Raw genomic sequence first — 23,691 nt, 5'->3', positions numbered from 1 at the left:
CTGCAGCAGTCACCCTGTAACCGAGTAGGACCCTATAAGGCCTTCCCTGGACAGACCTCTCCCCATATCTTCTGCTGTAAGCTCCTCTCTGAAGTACCCAGATGATAGTATCTTCTGCATATTTCCTGAGTTTTTCAGATGCTAAAAATCACCATCAAATGGAAGAAATTAACTACTTGATGATCATGAGCACATAGCCCCCAGACCTTCTGGTGCCTAAGGATTGATAATGTTAACCCCTGTGACACAGCCCTGGTTACCTCACCATCAACCAATCAGAGAATTGTGCATGAGTTGATTACATACCCTGGGATGCCCCTCTCTCATCTTGCCTTTAAAAATGCTTTGCTGAAACCCTTGGATGTTTGGGGCTTGTGGGGCATGAGCCACCCGTTCTCCTTGCATGGCCCTGCAATGAACCTTTCTCTGCTCCAAACTCTGAGGTTTTGGTTCGTTTGGCTTCACTGTGCATCCGGCACACAAACTTGCATTTGGTAACAACTCTAAATGTTGACTTTAAAAACTCTTCCCTGAAAACCATCAGGGAATTTGGGTCTTTTGAGAACAAGCTGCCCATTCTCCTTACTTGGCCCATGCAATAAACCTTTACCTGCTCCAAACTCAGACATTGATACTGAGCAGGGCCCTGTGGGGCTCCTGGGCACAAAGCCTTTCTGTATCCCCCATTCCTTTGCAGGAAATAGGCTTCATTCAGCCTCCATGACCTTCCCTGAGTTCCAACGGGCAGGTTCAAGCAGATGTTAATTAGGGAAGGGAGGGGATGCGAGACAAGGGAGAAACAAACAGTCAAGAGAAACAATAGTGCAGCCTTGGGGCAAGATTCTGGTTCCCCATCAAAGGATACACACAACAATATCTTTGAGCTGTTTTGCAGATAATGAAACCCCCTCCAGGTGGGAGAAGTTAACTGCTGCCCAGAAGCACACAGACGCCAGACCAGTTGGAACCAGAAGGTTGATGATGCTGACTCCTACTTACCTCACCACCAACCCATCAGAAGAATGTCCATGAACTGATTACGCCCCTCTTTGAACCATTACTATAAAACTTCTGACTATCCTCTCCAAGTTGGGACACATAGTTTTTTGAGGCAGGAGCCCACTGTGTCCCCCTTTGCTTGGCAAAGTAATAAAGCTATCCTTTTTACTTCACCCAAAACTCTGTCTCTGAGATTTGATTTGGCACTGGTGTACAGAGAAGCTGAGCTTTTGGCATCAACATTTAGGTCTATTTGACCTCACTGTGTGTCGGGCACAGGGACTTGGACTCGAAAACAATTATTGATTCACCATTGTCCTCCAATATCTTCCAATCAGTCCACTGAATTTTACAGTAATTGGTCTATAAACTAATTTACATTAAGACATAAGATACATTAGCCAGACTGAAACAATTCACTGACATTTTAGTAATTTCACTGCCCTCCTCCGATTAACTGATGGTTGCCTCCCCTGCCATTATCTTGTCCTTAATTTTGAGCCAGATTTTATTCCAGTTCTCATACTCATTGGATGATAAAAAATTCTTTGCTGAATGAAGTATTTGCTGAATAATTTTCTCCCTACCCTTCTGAATTCTTGGCTAAGATTCCCTGTAATAAAGATGGATTAACAAGAGAAAAACAAACAGTTTATTAACGTGTATACCTCCTGCATACATAGGAGATATCCAGGAAAACAGAGTAACTACCTCAAATCGCCCAAGTCACCACCTTAAATTCCATCTTCAGCTAAAGACAAAAGAAATATGTTGTTGGGGGTTGGGGGTAGGCAATTCATGGAAAGGTGAAAGGAGAAAATGTGTGGTAAACAAAGGTTGCCCTGCCCTGCAGGTAAGTCTCTCAGGTGAAAAATTTATCTCTGATAATAACTCTTTCCAGTAATTCCCCCCTTTTAATGCAAATTTCCTTTATAAATGTAGATTCCCCTTACAAAAGGGTAAATTCTACTCTGTTTTCAGAGCTTCTCCTGTGTCTGCAATTTCTCAAAGCAATCAGCTCAAAATAATCCTTATGCCAAAGAGGCATATTTTGTGGTGGCATATTCTGATATCCTTCAGAAACATCATTCAACTTTCAAATATTTACAATGTTGTTGCTGCCATGATGAAAAATTTCAAATTCTGCTTACGTTGCTCCTCTAGAACTTTCCTTTGATTCCTATCATTCCTCTTTTTCCTTACATGAGAACAATCTATTTTTTCAGTTGTGGATTATGCCATACACTGGTTGACAAATTTTGTAACTGAGCAGAGAAACAATCTATTTATTGAAAGAGTTCACTGAATGACTTTCCAACTGGATGCCTTGTGATAGATGTGTAATCAATGGACTAAGAAACTTCTTTTGTGTTACCGTTAGTGAACGTGTATGTGTGTACAGATGTATGCAAGTGTCCACATTTGTGTGCACATGCACATATGATTGGTATATGTGGGAAAGAAAAGAGGAAGTCAGTACACATACTGCAGAAGGAAAGTGATGTAAACTTATTTTATCAATTAATTTTAAAACTAAATTAACCTCACCAACTTCCTACCACTACGTAAAGTCACCCATCACAGACCCCAAAAAAAAAAATCTTAGCTCAAATATAAGGAGTTCTCAGGGATATTAAACCTACACATCTGCTTCATATAACTAAATTGTTATTTCTTTCATGGTCCTACATATGCTATTTCTTCCTTACAGAGTGCATTATCCATTTACCTTTTTTTTTTTTAAGGATGTACTCTTTTTTATTTTATATTTTTTTAAAGATTTAATTTTATTTATTTTTGGCTGCGTTGGGCCTTCGTTGCTGTGCACGGGCTTTCTCTAGTCAAGCGGGGGCTTCTCTTGTTGCGGAGCACAGGCTCTAGGCGTGTGGGCTCAGTAGTTGTGGCATGCGGGCTCTAGAGTGCAGGCTCAGTAGTTGTGGCACACGGTCTTAGTTTCTCCGCAGCATGTGGGATCTTCCCGGACCAGGGATCGAACCTGTGTCCCCTGCATTGGCAGGCGGATTCTTATCCACTGCGCCACCAGGGAAGTCCCTATCCATTTAACATTTAAAATTCGTCAAAATTTTGTGCAAAATCCACAACACTCAGAATTTTTTTTAAAACCCTTTAGCCAAACCATTCATTCTATTCTCTGCATTCTAAGCACATACATCAAACTTCCTTGTTGTGTTAATTTGCATTTGTATACTGTGACAGGGAGAATTCTAAAGATGGCCCCCCAAGATTCCAGTCCACTGGTTGTTCAGTCAAACACTAATTTATGTCCTCCTGGGGAAAGATATTACAGAAGTAATTAAAGTCTCAAGTCAGTTTATCTTAAGATATGGAGATTATCTGGGTGGGCCTGACTCAATCAGGTGAGAAGCTAAACAGTAGACTTTCTCTGGATGTGCAGAAGTCAGAGAGAGATGTGCTCCTGCTGGCCTAAAGGAAGAAGAAATAAAGTACCATGTTGTGGGATGACTTGTGAGTATGAGACCTTTAAGAGATGAGAGCCACCTCTACCTGAGAGCCAGCAAGAAAATGGGGCCTCAGTCCTACAAACACAAGAAAACAAATTCCAGCAACAGCCACTGTGTTTAGAAAAGGACCTACCCAAGCCTCAGATAAGCATTGTAGTTTTAGGTAATCCCTTGATTTCAGCTTGTGGGACCTGAGCAGAGAACCCAGCCAGGCTCTACTGGACTTTTGACATATAGAACTGTGAGATAGTAAGTGGGCATTGTTTTAAGCCATTGAGTTTATGCTTATTTGGTATGGCAGCAATAGGAAACTAACAAATATGTGTAATTATTTCATGTGTTGTTCTCTTTACAAATAAAGCTTAAAATTCCTTGACATCAGGAATTACTACTTTTGCTTACTGTATATTTATGCTAAACCTAATGATTAAACATTCTACTACCTGAGCATCGGTTTTTAACCATAATTATCTAGATCAAATAAAATGTTTTATTCATGGCATCATCATCATTGCTATCATAGAATCAAAAAATTTTGTTTTACCAATTTCAGGAATAAAAAGAGCACTCTAGCAAATGCTATCAATATTCAGCCCAGATCACCTGTGATATGCTCCTATCCTCCAGCTTCCACAAGCTTATTAGTCCTATGAAATAAAATTAATATTTTACGGCAGAAGAAGAAATAAACTTTAAACATAAAAAATTTTCTCTGCCCTTTGGCCTCCTGTCTCCCCTCTACTGTGCATTGTGTATCTGCATTATGCATCGACCAAACCTCCCCCATCGGCAGGAATACCTGCTCAACCATAAAAAAACAACATTCTCCTAGCACCAGTAAGACTGGTGCTCCTTACAACTCCTTAAAAGATAACATTCCTTCTGAATCTTGAAAGGGGCCATGATGACGCATGACCCACTGCTCCTTAGATTGTGTAAACTGTCAGTAGTAAGTCATTTAATGTACAGCCCTCTGTCTCAAAAACTTATATAAATGTGCTTTGACTTTTAAATGGCGGAACAGTTCTCGGAGCTGAGAGGCTGTTCTTGGGTTATAATCCTTAATATGGCTTGAATAAAATTTTCATTTCTTTCTTAGATTGACTGATTAATTTTTTGTTGACAGTCCTAAGTGGCTACCTCTAACCTTCTTCAGAGAACTTCCCTTGGGCTACTGTAGCTGTTCAAAGCCTGAAGTGCCTGGGAGTTTATGTGCCCTGTAGCAAGTCCAAGCCAATGCCCATGTAGTATGGGAGTTTAAAAGTCCAGCTCCATTGCCTCAAACAGTCCAAAAACTCAGTGGTGCAATTTCAGTTCTTGAGAACCCCAAGTATGAGGGTGAGGCTTGAGCTTTGACTGAAATGTCACTTTTATTTAGTGTGACTGATTCTCTGTCCTGTTTCCCCTACTCCATTACTTCTTTTTTCCCCTGGGATCATTTCCTTAACAAACCACATACCCATGAATCCTCCAACACTTAGAAACAATTCACAAGCAGCTACCCATGACAATTATCAAATGAATGAATGGAAGAAGCACTATTGAATGGATGTAAAATGGCAAAGGACTAAAGGAAAAAAGTTGAAAATTTTATTGTGAGACTAAAATGTCACAAAATCAGTTTATTAATTAAGATAGCATTTGATTTCAGATGCTCCTCAGAGTAAGAATAACTGATGCCAAAAACTCAGCCTCTGTGCACTGGTGCCACATTGAATCTTGGAGACAGAGTTTTGGGTGAAGTAAAAAAGAATAGTTTTATTGCTTTGCCAGGCAAAGGGTGACACAGTGGGCTTGTGCCCTGAAAAACTGTGTGTCCCAACCTGGAGGGATTTGGTGAGGAGTTTTATAGTAATGGTTCAAGGGCGGGGCTGCTGATAAGGATCAGGGTGTGTGCAGGACCTGTCTCTGCATCCCCTCCCTTCCCTGATTAGCAACTGATCTGCCTTTTGGAATTCAGGGAAGGTCATGGAGGCTGGCTGGAAATGGGGGACATGGAAAGGCTTGCGTGCCCGGGAGCCCCACAGGGTCCTGTTCAGTTTCATAACCAACACATACATAATTGACTTGACCACATTCTTCCATGAAGCACATGATACAGAAATTTAACAAGTTATACTGCATGGCTATATGGGCACTTTATACATTGGTATCATTATTAAAAATATGTTAAAAAAGAAAAGGGACACGCAGATGGTAATACTAATACTCTATGTTTTAATACTATATTTTAATTTTAAATGAATTATAATTTAATTTATATTAAATAAAAATAAATTTATATTTATTTTACATATTATGCCATAATAGGATATCATTATAAATTATAATAAATATTGTTAAATTAAGAAAACTTAAAGTTAAGTAAAATATTTTAATAAAAATATTTCCTGGAATATAGGATAATTTATGGTACCTCATCAGGAAACAATGGTAACATTTATGGATTTCCTATGCCAATCGGTACAGAAAGGAACAATTAGTGGTAAGGAATTTATTCTAAAAATACTCAATATTAGAGTGACAGTAAAATGAAAAGGCACATGACACCATGGTTTTCAACTCCATTCTGGGATTTAAATAATACACCTCTGGCATAAATGATTTAGAGTGTTTCTACTCGGCATAAATCAGGATGGACATTCCTGGTGACAACAAGGAGGATGATCTGGTGTGGATGTAGATAAAAGTGGTGGTAATGGGCTTGTACTATTTGTGTCAGATACTGTTGTGAATACATAATGTGCACTATCTCATTTCTATAAATCCTCTTAACAGTCTCAGAGAGCAGATGGTAATATCTTCCTCAGACTTTATTTATGATAACAAGGCCCTGAAAAGGTCATTAATTGTTTAAAGTCCCACAAGTAGAAAATTGTGGGGCCAGGTTCAAGTTCAACCTGCCTGAAACAAAGCTATGTTCTTAGTCACTGCATGAAAATGGTTAGTTTCCAGACCTGTGGCTGCACAGATGCTTACATTTAGGAGGTCTGAATAAAACCATAGAGACAATGATGAATGTAAACACTTATAACCTTTTTGCACTAACTTATTTTCTCAACTTTATCATTAACTAACATGCATTTTAATAATTTCTAGCTGTTCTAAAAATATGCAATTGTATATGTTCATAGTAAAAAGTAGTTTAAACAGTAGCATTTTTGGGAAGCTATAAATATTCCTCTGGTTCCCAGGAAGAAACACATTTGATTTAAATGCTCCCCAGAGGAAAGAATAACCAATACTTACAAAATTGACTTGACCAAATACTTCTATGGAGCACATGATAAATTCTTACAAAGATAGAAAGTTCGAAGAAAAAAAGGTACTCGAGTTCTAAGAAATACTATAAAATGTGACTATGAGAAGATATTCTGGCCAATTTCTGTCTAATGCTGATTCACATATGATTCTCATGTACAAACTCTTGATAGTTCAGTATAATAAATCAAATGATAAATACTATAATACATAGGAAGACATATCCAGAATGCACTATTTAGTTTTTATCCTTTTCATGTTCAGACCCATCCAATACTTATTAATGATTTCTTCTTCCCACCCCAACTCTGTACTTCAAAATATTCCAAATTTATGTAAGAGTTGAAGACTAGAACAGGAAACACATATAATCTTCCATTAGTCCACCAGTTGACATTTTGCCATATCTACTTTCTCCCTTCCTCTCTCGTCTTCTTTCATTTGTGATTTATTTTCTTAAGGTATTTTCATGTGTGCATGTGCACACGTGCACACACACACAGGCACATACACCCCTAAATATTCAGCATGCATCTTCTAAGAAAAAAAAGTCTCCTATATAACAGCAATTCCATCATTACAACCAACACATTTAACAATTACATAACAACATTATCTAAACTACAGTCCATGTTCAAGAGTCCCAATAATGTCAGGATTACCCATTGAATTTAGGCTCCTTTAATCCAGGACAGTCCCCCAAACCTTGTTTGGGTCCTTCATGGCACTGACATTTTTTAAGAGTTGAGGCCAGTTATCTGAAATCTCTGGTTGTCCCTTCGTGACTAGAGGAGTTTAAACTTTTCTGCAAGAAAACTGTGTATGTACTGTGGTATAGTTCTCAGTGTGTCCCAGAAGCACAGCAGGTCAGAGTGCCAAGTTATTTGGGATGCTAAGTTTGGTCATCTGGTTATGGTGGTGTCCACCAGATGTCTTCATGTTAAAGATAGCTTTCTCCCTCAGTAGTTAATAACTAACCTCTACATGAAACTTTGAGACTGTGTGAACATTCATTTCCTTATCAGCCTTTTCCTTAATGGTCTGCATATAAAGTATACACTCTGTGTTTGGGTTGTATAAAACCCTTTGGAAGGGCTCCTCCAAGCAGCTAGGTCAGTGGTTCTCAGGGCTAAAAACTACTGAGCCAGATCCCCAAACTGAAAAGCGCAGCGCAGGACAGCAGCATTAGAAGACGGAAAAGAAACCAAGTGCTTTTTATAGCAGTATGAGGAAGTGAGTGTGTAAATTGGCTCTGTGTCCTATAAATACAAATTTACAGAACCAGTATATCTGCTTTTAAGTAACACATTCAGAAATTATTGCCTTTTTCTACATACTTCAGGCCATGCACATAGTCCTCTGGTTGAGAACTATAGGAAATCACCTCCTTTACACTCCTCCAAGGGATTAAGAATAGCAGTCTTTCAGAACCACATGAAACTAAGAATTATGAAGATAACTCATTCACTACAAATCAATTATTCTTATGTTAATATTTTTAATATGCATCCTTTTTGTATAACTTCATTTCTAAAAACGTTGTATTTATCTTTTGTCAGTTCCCATTTTATAGGATTTAAGTTAGTTATCCAACAAAATCATGTGGCTACTTCTGCTAAAGATTCTATGACAAAAATCACGATATAAATCAGTACTCAACAGATGTCATTGATTTACAGTTGGGATGATAGTTCTAATATCATGATTCTAAAAATATACACTTCTAATGACTACATTTTCATAGCATGGATGCTTTCAATCTCCTATTAAACACAGAAGATTAGGATTATGAGACACTGCCTTTATAATTCCCATGCCTTAGAGTGTTTTGTTGTTTCTTTTATATAAATAAAGGAAGTAATTAAAGAATGATAATTCAGATCTGTTTCAGATTAGAACACTTTATTAGCACAGTTTCTGAATGAAATTTAAGAGCTATATAAATTAGTAAATCATTTAAAAATACTACTATGAAAATGAAAATGTATTTACTTCAATTTTATTTGTAAAGATTTCAGTTATTTAATATATTGTTCTAATGTCTGTGTAATTTTTAACCAAAAATAATATATAGAGATACTAATATTTTCTTTCAATCAGTTTATCAGTTTAATCCTAGGTAAGTATTAATAGTTTTTGATTGTTGCAATATTCAAACACATCTCAAAATCTTGTGATGGTACCACAATTCATTTTTTTAGTCAGTAATAAAGTATCAGAGTTTTTGAAATATGTATTTATTTTTATTGAATTGAAGCAGACTCAAAAGTTTCCTAATAATAGTGCAACTCTCATTCGCTTGTATTTTAATACCCTCATGATATTATTTTGGGCTTCTATTTCCTCTTATTAAAAAATGATACTTCTGGATGCTACAACTATGAAATATCCCTGAAGCTGCAGTGGCACTTATTACATCAGTGCTAAGGCTGTTTGCATCAAATGAATGTTTAAATATTGGGTTGAACCATATGAAATTGCCAACTACATAAATGGCAATTTAATTTGATTCATCTAATATACATTTGTCTCCCCAATATAATGCACACACACACAGACTTGATGCACACATAAATACCACATCCCTCTCCCCAGGCCCAGGCACACATTACTGTCTTAATTCTATTTTTCATTTCTCCTCATTGCCAGATTGTAGGAAAGAAGTCACTATCTTTCCCTATGAGGGGAAAGCAAACAAACAAAAACATTGTTTAAAGGCAAAAACAAACATCAATCACTCAAAAAATTTTAATTTACAGTAGAGAATAACCGATACAATGCAAATGATGATTTTAAGCATCATGATTTTGAAGTTGAATGACATGATGAGTATATGTAACACATTAGAGAAGGTATGTAAAGTCTCACCATTTATCACTCAGTCATTAACTGGGTAATAACAACGCTCAAATTTTATATCTGTCTTTCGCCATCATTAGTGAAGATAATGACCCTTATCCTTGTCTTTCCAAATTATGTTAGGGTTGCAATTTTGAAGATTTATAGTAAATATTTGTGATAAAGGGCTTAGTAATTGCAGTATTTTATTGCTTTCCAATAGCATATAAAGTACTGTGATGGCCTACTGACAACATGTTATGTATCATAAGATTGTGATACTTTTTATATCTTTCTGCTCTTAACTACAGTTCTGTTCCTATACGTATTAATGAAAGACAGATCTTGTGTTCAAAAAGAAATTCAACTGAACATGGCTTTAATTCATAGAAATAGGGTCAGAGCAAGAGGAAGGGGCAAGGCTCCAGGATGTGGTTTCTAGGAGCAAACCTCTAGTCTTAATATGATTGTGTGTCTAAACTTTCTCCACAAGGCAACTCAACCAAAAATTAAGGGTGACAAAACCAGCAGTGGCAATGAATGGTTAATGGAGAGTTCACTGCTAACACTGCTTCATTGATACACCACAAGTCTTTCTATAGGGCTAAATAAACTCATAAATAGGAGAAGGAAAAGAAAAAATTCTGGGTCAACCCTTTGAAAATGCTTTATATTATGAAATTTACTACCACTAACATCATCATCCAAAACAAATGCTTATTACTATCCATCTACTATTTAAGTAAAAATGTAAAATTAATGGAATGATTTTGAATGACTGTCTTTGCTTCAGAGAAAGTTATTACAGAAAACAAATTTTGTTCAGGAAGCTTTCTAAAGCAGACTGTACTACCCACATTTATTTAAAATATTTCTCAGTTTAATAACTAGTAGCAAATATGCACATGAAAAATTACTTTCACACAAAAGTGTTAATTAATGTTTATTTAAATATGTAATGTTTACTATAGATAGTATATTTAAGTTAGGTCAATTGTTGAGACAAGTAAATTTTAATTTGGATGCAGTGATGTATATTTATAACGATAGAGTTCATCCATGGTGTTGTAAAACATTAGAATGTCTCTATCACAATTCATTTTGTTAATGAGGAATGAAGTCCCAGAGTTTTAATTTCTTTCATTTATTTTCAAGAATCAAAGCAGGCTCAAATATTCCTGATGATAATGTGACTCTCACTTATTTATCTTTCAATATCCCTTCTTTAGTGGGAGGAAAAAACGGAGTAGAGTTATAGCTACTCTTCTAGGTACTGCAATAACTCAGAATATACGTTATCTGCAGGCCATAAAGTCACTGTTATTTATGAAAATTACTAATTCTAGCTAATATACATTAACTAATTTAGTGCCTCAATATAGATTTTTGGTTTAATCTAAAACTTCCTAAATCCACTGAAGTATGTTGCATATGTGAAAGTCTTCCATTGATTTGTATCACAGCAGAATAAGGGCAGAGAATTTTTTTTTTAGATCACATAAGAGATCTGTAGATATTCATCAAGTATAGAAATATATATCCATTTAGCAATAACTTAAATTTATATGTTATTTTCACATGAATCATCTCAGTTGCTGGATACCCAATAATCTGGTAAAATAAGCATAAACTGCAATTTCTATAAAACATTCGAGAAACCTGGATATCTTAGAGCCTATTTTAAGTATTTTAAAACATTACCTTTGGTTAATATCTACCAATATATATTTTCTTTTCAAGAAAGTGTTCCTGGAGAAAAATACTATAATCTATTAAGTTCAAAATGTGGTTTCTAGGAATGAAATGTGACAAAAAGGAGAAACTGCCAATCCCTAAACATATTTATGTTTGGGAGAAACCCCATATGTATGTGTATGTATTTTATGTAGGTGTATGTGTACACTCTAAATTTACAAATTTTTTCTTTGTCTGTAAATAACTATCATTACAAAGAGATACAAAGGCAAAATTTAAACTTTAAGTATTTGGAAAGCTATACAGAATACTTTAAGACAGTACTAAATAGTACTGCCTTCATGCCTAAAGAGTAGAAATGTGATCTATGGTAGACTGCTCTGGTAACATGATCAGCCTTATGACACCTAATAAAGCTGAGTCTGAAAATTATTTGTAAACTGTATGATCCAATAGCTTTTCTTCTGTTTGCATCCTTACATCTTTAATGGTTAATCCCAAAGAATTCTGAGCAGAGGCAAAAGCCATTAAATATATTATGTGAATCAATATCAGTATCCTGCTGGTAACCAAAAACTAAGACTCCCTCTGTGCTGACATAAACTCATATGAACACAGTAGGCTCAATTTCATTAAACTATTCCTTCATATTTATAATGCATTTTATTTTAAGGCAGGTATGATCTAGCTAAAACACAGGCTAGGTAATATTTATAGAATATCCCCCTTTTATCTCTTAGAAGATTTTAGGATTTTTTTTTAATGAACATAACAAAAAGAAGTCATAGTTACACTTGAAATACCTGGAATCAAGCTATTCTGTTGAAGAAGCTTTTAGAAACAAACAGTAGCACAGGCTAAAGTCAGAGCTGGCCTTACAAGTTATTAAAGGAAGTCATCATTGACTTCCGTGTCATAATAGAGCTCCCTCTGATAGAAACCCCTATTAAAATACATTTCCCAACCATTCAGTCAAATGTCTCTGAAATCCCACCATATGTGTGTTCTCATTGATTAGAGCGATGTTAAAGATGTACTGATTATAAATTTGTAGCTTGAAGGTTAAATGTTGATGTCTAAGCAAGGGAATGAGATCAATTAGGCTGTAACAAATGACTCCAGCAGCTTGGGCAGCTTGGGAAGCCAGGAGATGGTCTGGCATCAGTTTCAGAGGGACTACAATTGCAGATGGTGGGATTACCCAGGGACTCCTGACCATATAGAAGTGGCTTAGAAGGGAGATTAAAAAATAAAATTAACTGGGAACTACGATGTGCCAAGTATAGCATAAGGCAGCCTCATCTCACTTAATTTTTAAAAGATAAATGATCTTTTCCAGACTATTCCCATTGGATGTAAGGCCAATGATAGGAAAATAGACAAACTATGTTTGCATTGCATTGTTTTGTTGCTTTCCAATAAGAGGTTAGTGAAATGTATCCAAAATATCTCTGCTCAATGTCAATTATAGACTTGCAATGGTAAAATTATCAGCAGATTTCCATCATCTTTGAAAATAGTTCCTGATCCCTGGGCTGTGGATACCTGAGGGGCAGTGGAAACATAGCAAACAGTTTTGGTTCTGTATTGCCTTATGAACATCAAACAGTCTGACAAACAATTTGCTTAAAACTTTTCTTTTTCTTTAATAAATTTATTTATTTATTTTTGGCTGTGTTGGGTCTTCGTTGCTGCGCACGGACTTTTCTCTAGTTGCGGCGAGTGGAGGCTACAATTCGTTGCAGTGCACAGGCTTCTCATTGCAGTGGCTTCTCTTGTTGTGGAGCACAGCCTCTAGGCATGCGGGCTTCAGTAGTTGTGGCACATGGGCTCAGTAGTTGTGGCTCGCAGGCTCTAGAGCACAGGCTCAGTAGTTGCGGTGCACAGGCTTAGTTGCTCCACGCCATGTGGGATCTTCCCGGACCAGGGCTCAAACCCGTGTCCCTTGCCTTGGCAGGCGGATTCTTAACCACTGCGCCACCAGGGAAGTTCCCCTAACACATGTTTTTAAACATGATCTTACAGATGTCAATGTATGCTCTAACAGTTAATAAAATGAAATCTTTACTTTAAAGAGTTGCTGAATTTAAAGTAACTTTTGGTCATATGTTTTCTCATGTAGAGGATCTGGTAAATGCTTTGAGGTTAAAAGAGTCTGCAGTACTTGAAAAGTATGAAACTACTGCTCTTCAGCTGGAATGAAGGCTAGGATAGAGCACAGCAGGATCCCATTAGTTTATGTAAGACTGAGATAAGGATCATTTAGAGTGCATGGAAGACCACTGTACCTTCAAGCACAAAATTAGAATTCTGAACTACATTTTGCATTTCAACAGGGGTGAAATGAATTTAACTTCCGGCGATTGATGCTTTTTTTTGGTAGACCTTTCTGATAATTACAAGAAAGCACTAAGTCTAGCAAGTCACTGAAAAAGGTCAGATGTGAAAGTTTACAAACACCCAAGTGATCAATGGTTACAAAATCCAGTTGGAGACTGACTCTCATGGTTACAGGGAATAGGTTATTAAAATCATGGAGCTAAGATTTACTGCTGAACTGAGAAATTGGAAAATAATCACTTAAACACTGAAGCTAACAGTTATCAAGAGAATAACAGAGAGTATAGGTGGGAGAAAGAGGGGCATCAAAAAGAATAAAAAACCAAATCAATTTGTACACCCATTTCAAACAACTGAAAGATACGGTTTGAAGTTTTACTACTCACTACAAGGGTTTTATTTAGGAATTTAGTAAGATATATGGTATGTTATTAACAAAAAAATATAAGCAATACTCCATTAATCACAACAAACAAACCAACAAGAAAAAAGTCCTACCATTTTTGAAACCATGTACTGATTAGAAACAGAACATGACTTGCGTTATCAAGACTTGAAGGTCTTTTTTTTAAATACTAAATTTTTCAGATGTTTAAAGCCAGCTACCGAGATTGGTCTATGAATGCATAGGGCCCTACTCACATGCATATATGATGCTTTTTAGTTCTTTCAAAGGATTTTAGATGTCCTACATTGCCATCAATCCTATTGTTTATTCTATCAAAAATGACTCTTTTTTCCCATCCATCCCATTTTTATTCATTCTAACTCCCACTCCTGTAGATCTGTACCTCTTCACAGCATCAATCTGGTAGAGTTTATTGACTGCTCTGACTTCTGCATTTTCTCCCTTCATAGTCACTTTGTTCTTCAATCTCTTATCATTTCCATCTGGTTGGAAATTCCTTGAAGGCAGAGACCAGCACACAGCACATAAAAGTTACTTGGAAGTTTTGAATGCAATATGGAATTAGATAGATGGATAGATGGATGGATGGATGGATGGATGGATGGATGGATGGAAGGATGCATGGAAGGATGGACGGACAGATGAAGAGAGTGTGACACCCTCATTTAAGAAAAATTTGAAATACCAGAAAAGATTGTTTGTAGTCATCAGCAAGGACCCCCCAAAGTGTAACCTTCAGCCCCTAAATCTCACAGGAGGCTGCATGAGTAGGACGTAACTTCAGGCTAGGTGGCTGAGACAGACTTTGTAGGAGGTGAAAAATAGAGGCAGTCAGCTGACAACACTCCACATAATTGGACAACATGTCCTACCTTGAAGAGGCACTGGGAGGTGCAGCTCATGTCTTCCACACTAATCAACTTTTTTTTAATTGTGAAAGAAAACACATAACATTGATTTACCCTCAACAATTTTCAAGCATACAGTATAGTATTGTTAACTCTGTACACAGTATTGTACAACAGATCTCTAGAACTTTTTCATCTTGCATGACTGAAACTCTATACCCATTGAACAACTCTGTTTCCCTCTCCCCCATACCCTAGCAATCAGCATTCTACTTTGTTTCAATGAGTTTATTTTAGATATCTTACAGAAGTGCGATCATGCATTATTTGTCTTTCTGTGATTGACTTTTTTTACTTAGTATAATGTTTGCAAGTTTCTTCCATCATGTAGCATATGCCAGGAATTATTTTTTCAGGCTGAATAACATTCTATTGTATTTATATACCACATTTTCTTTATACATTCATCCATCAGTGCACTTTTGGGTTGCTTCCACATCTTGTCTATTATGGATAATGGAGCATGAATATGGGTGTACAAATATCCTTTCAGAATTCTGTTTTTAATCCTTTTGGATATATACCGAGAAGTGGGATCATATGGTAGTTTTATTTTTTGAGGAAACTCCATACTCTTTTCCATAGTGGCTACACCATTTTACAATCCCTCCAACAGTGCACAATTCCAATTTCTCCACGTCCTCACTGAAACTTTTTTTTTTAAACCAGTGGCAATACTGATGGGTGTAAGGTGATATCTCATTGTGTGTTTTTTTTTTAATTAATTAATTAATTTATTTATTTTTGGCTATGTTGGGTCTTCGTTTCTGTGCGAGGGCTTTCTCTAGTTGCGGCGAGCGGGGGCCACTCTTCATCGCGGTGCGCGGGCCTCTCACTGTCGCGGCCTCTCTTGTTGCGGAGCACAGGCTCCAGACGCGCAGGCTCAGTAGTTGTGGCTCACGGGCCCAGTTGCTCCGCGGCATGTGGGATCTTCCCAGACCAGGGCTCGAACCCGTGTCCCCTGCATTGGCAGGCAGATTCTCAACCACTGCGCCACCAGGCAAGCCCCTCATTGTGGTTTTGATTTGCATTTCCCTAGTGATTCGTGATGTTCAACATTTTTTCATATTTTTTTGGCCATTTGTTTATCCTTTTTGGAGAAACGTCTATTAAAATTTTTTGGCAATTTTTAAATCAGGTTATTTGGTTTTCTGTTGTTGATTTGCAGAAGTTTTGAAAATATATTCTGGATATTAACACCTTATCTGGTAGATGGTCTGTGAATACTTTCTCCCATTTTTTAGGTTGACTTTTCACTCTGTTGATTACTTCATTTGCTGTGAAAAAATTATTAATTTTGATGTAGTCCCATTTGTCTATTTTTGCTTTTGTTGTCTGTACTTTTTGGAGTCATATCTCAGAAACCATTGCACACTCCAATGTCATGAAAGTTTTCTCCTATTTTTCTTCAAGGAGTTTTATAGTTTCAATTCTTACATTCAATTCTTACCATCTTCAGTTGATTTAGAGTTCATTTTTTTATACAGTGTAAGATAAAAGCCCTTCTTCATTTTTTTGCATGTTTATCCAGTTTTCCCAACACCATTTGTTGAAAAGACTATCCTTTCCCAATTGTTTAGTCAATGGCAGCATTTTCAAAGGTTGCTTTCTGAGCTGTCTCTTCTGTTCCTTTGGTCTATTTATCTATCTATATGCCAGTATTATACTGGTTTGATTACTGTAGCTTTGTACAATATGTTTTGGAATCAGGAAGTAGGAGGCCTCCAGCTTTGTTCTTTCTCAAGATTCTTTTGGCTATTTGGGATCCTGTGAGATTTCATATAAATTTTAGGATTTTTTTTTTCTATTTCTGCACAAAATGCCAATGAACTTTGTTTTTATTGACAATTTTTTTAGAGCAGTTTTAGCTTCACAGCACAATTAAGAGGACGATACAGAGGTTTCCCATATATCCCCTGCCTCCAAACATGTATACCCTCCCCTATTATCAACATCTCTTACCAAAGGGTACATTTGTTATAATTGATAGACCTATGATGATACACCATAATCACCCAAAGTCCATAGTTTATCTTATCTACTTGGTGTTATACATTCTGTGAGCTTGGACAAATATATGACACGTATCCATCAAATCCTGACTAATACATTACCTCTCTAATGTGAAATGCCCCAAATTATAGAAAAAATAATTATAATCAATGACTATACAATTTAAAGTATGTTTGATGGGGAAGCGATATACAGTAGAGACATGGGGTGCCAGTAATGTTCTATTTCCTGACAAGAGTTGTGGATACGGGAGGGTTTATTTGACAATGTGATTTGTTAAAATGTTTTAAGTCATTTTCTCTATGTTGTTTCAAGGAAAAAAACTTTTAAAAATAAGCAAAAAAAATTCAACAGATGGACAGTAAACCAAGATGTCCTTAATTCATACTCCTCTGTAGTAGAAAATTAAAATTAGTATGGTTTCCACTAAGTATAAATTTGGAAGTGATTGGAAATTTCTTTGCCAATGTGAAATTATTCCTGGGAGTTTAGAATTCGGGATTTTAGCATAAATATACCCCAACATTATTCCTAAACCAAGATTATAATCAAAAGCCATAGACAAAACACATAGACATTAGGTTTATAGCAAATCTCAGTGGTCAATGGAGGAAGAACCCAATAGGCCCTACCTGATGTATCTGAACAAAGCTGTCTCTTTTTTACTAATAATGGATTAACAAAACCAAGTAACACATCTGGAGGAATTTGAAATGTAGAATGAACAAACCTAGAAGCCAGGATATGTTTAAAAGCAAATATAAATATTCAATACATTCTGGGTTTGCACTATGAATGAATGGAGTTTCCAAAAGATGAAAACATCCCAGAGTATTGCTCTTCTTAATCCTTAAGGCAGCTTTGAATAACTCAAAAGTTGCTTATAGCTATGGGGTAGTGTTCCTTAGATGTACTTAACTCACTTTACATATTTAAAAAATATATTTTTAATCCACATATTGTAGAATGGCACATAAGAACCAGGTATGGTTTTATTTTTTTGTCTTCTAATATTTTAAGCATTGAAATATAGCTGATTTCCAATACTGTGTTAGTTTTAGGTGTACAACAAAGTGATACATATATACATTTTTTCAGATTCTTTTCCATTATAGGTTATTATAAGATATTGAATATAGTTCCCTGTGCTATACAGTAAATCCTTTTGCTTATCTATTTTAGATATAGTAGTATGTATCTGTTGATCCCAAACTCCTAATTTATATATCCCCCTCCCCATTCCCCTTTGGTAACCATAAGATTGTTTCCTATGTCTGTGAGTCTGTTTATGATTTGTAAACAAGTTCATTTGTATTTATTTTTTAGATTCCACATGTAAGTGATACCATATTTGTCTTCCTCTGTCTGAATTATTTCTCTCTTTATGATAACCTCTAGGTTCATCCATATTGCTGCAAATGGTAATATTTCATTCTTTTTTTATGGCTGAGTAATATTCCATTACACACACACACACACACACACACACACGTATATGCCACATTTTCTTTACCCATTCATCTGTTGATAGATACTTAGGTTGCTTCCATATCTTGGCTATTGTAAACAGTGCTGCTATGAACATTGGGGTGCATATATCTTTTTGAATTAGAGTTTTCATCTTTTCTGGATATATGCCCAGGAGTGGGATTGCTGGATCATATGGTAACTCTACTTTTAGCTTAAGGAACATTCATACTGGTTTCCATAATGGCTGTACCAATTTACATTCCCACCAACAGTGTAGGAGGGTTCCCTTTTCTCCACACTTTCCCCAGCATTTATTATTTGTAGACTTTTTGATGATAGACATTCTGAACAGTGTGAGGTGACACCTCACTATAGTTTTGATTTGCATTTCTCTAATAATTAGCAATGTTGAGCATCTTTTCATGTGCCTATTGCCCATTTGTATGCCTTCTTTGGAGAAATGTCTTTTTAGGTCTTCTGCCCATTTTTGATTGGGTTGTTTTTTGTTATTGAGTTGTATGAGCTGTTTGTATATTTTGGAAATAAACCCCTTGTTGGTCACATCGTTTACAAATATTTTCTCCCAGTCCGTAGGTTGTTTTTTCATTTGGTTGATGGTTTCCTTTGCTGTGCAAAAGCTTGTAAGTTTGATTAGGTCCCATTTGTTTATTTTTGCTTTTATTTCTTTGCCTTGGGAGACTGACCTAAGAAAATAATGCTGTGATTTATGTCCTAGAATGTTTTACCTATGTCCTCTTCTAGGAGTTTCATGGCATATTGTCTTATACTTAAGTTTTTAAACCATTTTAAGTTTATTTCTGTATATGATGTGAGGGAGTGTTCTAACTTCATTGATTTACATGAGGCTGTCCAGCTTTCCCAATATCACTTGCTAAAGAGATTGTCTTTTCTCCATTGTATATTCTTGCCACCTTTGTTGAAGATAAACTGACTGTAGGTGTGTAGGTTTATTTCCGGGCTCTCTATTCTGTTCCACTGATCTATATGTCTGTTTTTGTGCGAAATACCACATTGTTTTGATTACTATGTAGTATCCTCTGAAGTCTCGGGAGGTTATGCCTCCAGCTTTGTTCTTTTTCCTCAGGATTGTTTTGGCAATTCTGGGTCTTTTATGGTTCCATATGAATTTTAGGATTATTTGTTCTAGTTCTATGAAAAATGTCATGGGTAATTTGATAAAATCACATTAAAACTGTAGATTGCTTTTGGTATTATGGCCATTGTAACAATATTAATTCTTCCAAGAGCATGGGATATCTTTCCATTTCTTTGAATCATCTTCAATTTCCTTTATCAAGGTTTTATAGTTCTCAGTGTATAAGTCTTTCACCTCCTTGGTTAGGTTTATTCCTAACCTAAGTTGTTGTTTTTTTGGTCAATCTTAAATGGATTATTTTACTTTCTCTTTTTGATATTTCACTGTTAGTGTAAAGAAATGCTACAGATTTCTGTATATTAATCTTGTATTCTGCTATGTTGCTGAATTCATTTATTAGTTCTAATAGTTTTTGTGTGGAGTCTTTAGGGTTTTCTATATAAAGTACCCTGTCATCTGCATGTAATGACAATTTTACCTCTTCCCTTCCAATTTGGATGCCTTTTATTTCTTTTTCTTGTCTGACTTCTGTGGCTAGGACATGTAATACTATGTTGAATAGAAGTGTTGAAAGCGAGCATCCTTGTCTGTTCCAGAATTTAGTCAGAAGACTTTCAGCTTTTCAACTTTGAGTATTACATTAGCTGTGAGTTTGTCATAAATGGCTTTTATTCTGTTGAGATATACTCCTTATATACCCACTTTGGTAAGTTTTTATCATGAATTGATGTTGACTTTTATCAAATAGTTTGTCTGCATCTAGTGAGATGATCATGTGGTTTCTGTCTTTTCTTTTGTTGATGTGGTGTATCACATTGATTTATTTGCATATGTTGAACCATCCTTGTGACTCTGGGATGAAGCCAACTTGATCATGCTTTATGATCCTTTTTATGTGTTATTGGATTTGGTTTGCTAGTATTCTGTTGAGGATTTTTGCATCTATATTTATCAAAGATATTGGCCTGTAATTTCTTTTTTTGTAATGTCTTTGTCTGGTTTGGTATTAGGGTGATGGTGGCTTCATAGAATGATTATGGGAATGTTCCCTCCTCTTCAATCTTTTGAAATAGTTTTAGAAGGATAGGTATAAGTTTTTCTTTGTATGTTTGGTAGAATTCCCCAGTGCAGCCATCGAGTCCTGGACTTTTGTTTGTAGGGAGTTTTTAAAATTACAGATTCTATTTCACTTCTAGTGATCAGTCTGTTTAAATTATTTGTTTCTTCTTGACTCAGTTTTGGCAGACTGTATGTTTCTAGAAACTTGTGCATTTCTTCTAGGTTGTCCATTTTGTCCATTTATTGGATTTCTGTGGTATCAGTTATTATTTCTCCTTTTTAATTTCTTATTTGGTTCCTCTTTTCTTCTTGGTGAGCCTGGGTAGAGGTTTGTCAATTTTGTTTATCCCTTCAAAAAACCAACTCTTGGATTTATTGATTTTTCTATTGTTTTTATCTCTTATTTATTTCTTCTCTGATCTTTGTTATTTCCTTCCTTCTGCTGAATCTGGGTTTTGTTTGTTCTTCTTTTTCTAATTATTTTAGGTGGCAGGTTAGGTTATTTATTTGAGGTTTTTCTTGTTTTTTGAGGAAGGCCTGTATTGCTATGGACTTCCCTCTTAGAACTGGTTTTGCTGTGTTCCATAGATTTTGTGAGGTTGTGTTTTCAATGTCATTTGTCTCAAGGTATTTTCTGATTTCCTCATTGACCCATTTATTTTACAGTAGCATGTTGTTTAGTCTCCCATAATCTTTTTCTCGTTTTTCTTTCTGTGGTTGATTTCTAGTTTCATACCATTGTGGTCAGAAAAGATGCTTGAAATAATTTCTATCCTCTTAAATTTGTTAAGGCTTGTTTTGTGTCCTACTATGTGGTCTATCCTAAAGAATATTCCATGCATGTTTGAAAAGAATGTGTATTCTGGGGTTTTTGGAATATAGTGTCCTGTAGATATCAATTAAGACCAACTGTGTATTGTGTCATTTAGGATCTCCGTTGCCTTATTGATCTTCTGTCTGGAAGATCTGTCCATTGATGTCAGTGGGGTGTTAAAGTCTCCTACTATTATTTTCTTCCTGCCAATTTCTCTCTTTATGTCTGTTAGCATTTGTTTTATGTATTTAGGTGCTCCTATATTGGGTGCATATATGTTAACAAGTATAATATTATCTTCTTGTATTGATCCCTTTATCATTATATAGTATCCTTCTTTGTCTTTCTTTATGGATCTCTTCCTTTATGGACTTTGTTTTAAAGTCTATTTTGTCTGATATGAGTATTGCTGCCCCTGCTTTCTTGTCATTTCCATTTGCATGAAATATCTTTTTCTATCCACTCACTTTCGATCTGTGTGTCACTTTCGCCCTACAGTGGGTCTCTTGTAGACAGCATATTGTAGGTTCTTATTTTTTATCCAATCTGCCACTCTCTGTCTTTTTATCAGAACATTTAATCCATTGACATTTAAAGTAATTATTGATAAGTATGTATTTAATGCCATTTTAAATCTTGTTTTCCAGTTGATTTTGTAGTTCTTAGTTCCTTTCTTCTTTTGTTTTTTCTTCTGTGGTTTGATGGTTTTCTTTTTTATCAATATTATGCTTGTATTCCTTTCTTTTTGGTTTTTGTGAATCTATTTTATGTTTTTGATTTATGATTACCCTGGTTTTCAAGTATGTTAACCCATAACTATATCTACTTGCTTTAAACTGGTAATAAGTTCCAACACATTCTAAAACATCTACATTTTTTACACTCCCCCTGACATTTTGTGATTTTGCTGTCCTATTTCACATCTTTATGTTTATCCTTTTGCTCATCATTGTAGTTATAATTGCTTTTACAAAAATTTTTTGATTTTTTTTTTTAATCCACGCACTGGCTTATTAAAGTGTTCTTCAATTTTTTATATATTTGCCTTTACTATTGTGTCTTTCCCTTTCCTATAGATTTTTGCTTCCTTACTATTTAGAGAAGACCTTTCAATATTTCTTTTAGGATAGGTTTAGTATTGCTGCATCCTTTTAGTTTTTGCTTATCTGAGAAATTCGTATTCTCTCTTACTATTCTTAATGATCATATTTCTTGGTAGAGTATCCTACGTGGCAGTTTCTTCTCTTTCAGGACTTTGAATATATCATGCCACTCCTTTCTGGCCTACAAAGTTTCCGTAGAGAAACCAGCTGATAGCCTTATGGGGGTTCCCTTGTAACTGACTCTTCTCTTGCCATCTTCAGAATCCTCTCTTTATCTTTAACTTTTGCCATTTTAATTCTGATATGTCTTGGTGTGGGTGTGTTTGAGTTCATTTTGTTTGGGACCCTCTGTGCTTTCTGTACCTGGAATCTGTTTCCTTCCTTAGGTTTAGGAAGTTTTCTGCCATAATTTCTTCAAATACATTTTCAATCCCCCTTTCTCTTTCTTGTTCTTCTGGGATCCCTATTATGCATAGGTTTGCACGCTTAATACTATCCCAAAGATCTCATATGTTGCTTTCATTTTTTAAAAATTTGTCTTTCTGTCTGCTGTTCTGATTGGGTGATTTCCAGTATTCTATCTTCCAGATGAGTTATTCATTCTTTTTCATTATTTAATTTCCTATTCATTGCCTTTAGCTTGGTTTTTTTTTTTTTAAGAGCCTTTTTTGTTATCAGAGGCAAAGTGCTTTTTTTTTTAATTTTTATTTTTTTGTTTGTTTATTTATTTTTATTTTTGGCTGTGTTGGGTCTTCGTTTCTGTGCGAGGGCTTTCTCTAGTTGCGGCAAGCGGGGGCCACCCTTCATCGTGGTGCGCGGGCCTCTCACTATCGCGGCCTCTCGTTGCGGAACACAGGCTCCAGACGCGCAGGCTCAGTAGTTGTGGCTCACGGGCCCAGTTGCTCCGCGGCATGTGGGATCTTCCCAGACCAGGGCTCGAACCCGTGTCCCCTGCATTGGTAGGCAGACTCTCAACCACTGTGCCACCAGGGAAGCCCTAGCTTGGTTTTTAATCTCTGCAATTGACTTGACTAATTTTGATTGGTTCCTCTTTATAGTTTCTAGTTCCTTGTTCCAGTTCCAGTGATCTACATTTCTTTCTTTTTTTTTTTTTTTTTTTTTTTGCCATGCTGCATGGCTTGTGGGATCGTAGTTCCCCGACCAGGGATTTAACATGGGCCC

General features: G+C 36.0%; 1 pseudogene; it reads left to right on the top strand.

Annotated features, from left to right (window-relative positions):
* Window positions 1-23,691, top strand: part of LOC133081754 (serine/threonine-protein kinase MRCK beta-like) — a 41,602-nt pseudogene that overhangs the window by 7,107 nt on the left and 10,804 nt on the right.

Source organism: Eubalaena glacialis, chromosome X, assembly GCF_028564815.1.
Source record: "Eubalaena glacialis isolate mEubGla1 chromosome X, mEubGla1.1.hap2.+ XY, whole genome shotgun sequence".
Classification (NCBI taxonomy): Eukaryota; Metazoa; Chordata; class Mammalia; order Artiodactyla; family Balaenidae; genus Eubalaena; species Eubalaena glacialis.
Note: the sequence above shows the minus strand (reverse complement) of the source record. Positions and strands in the feature narration are given on the sequence as shown.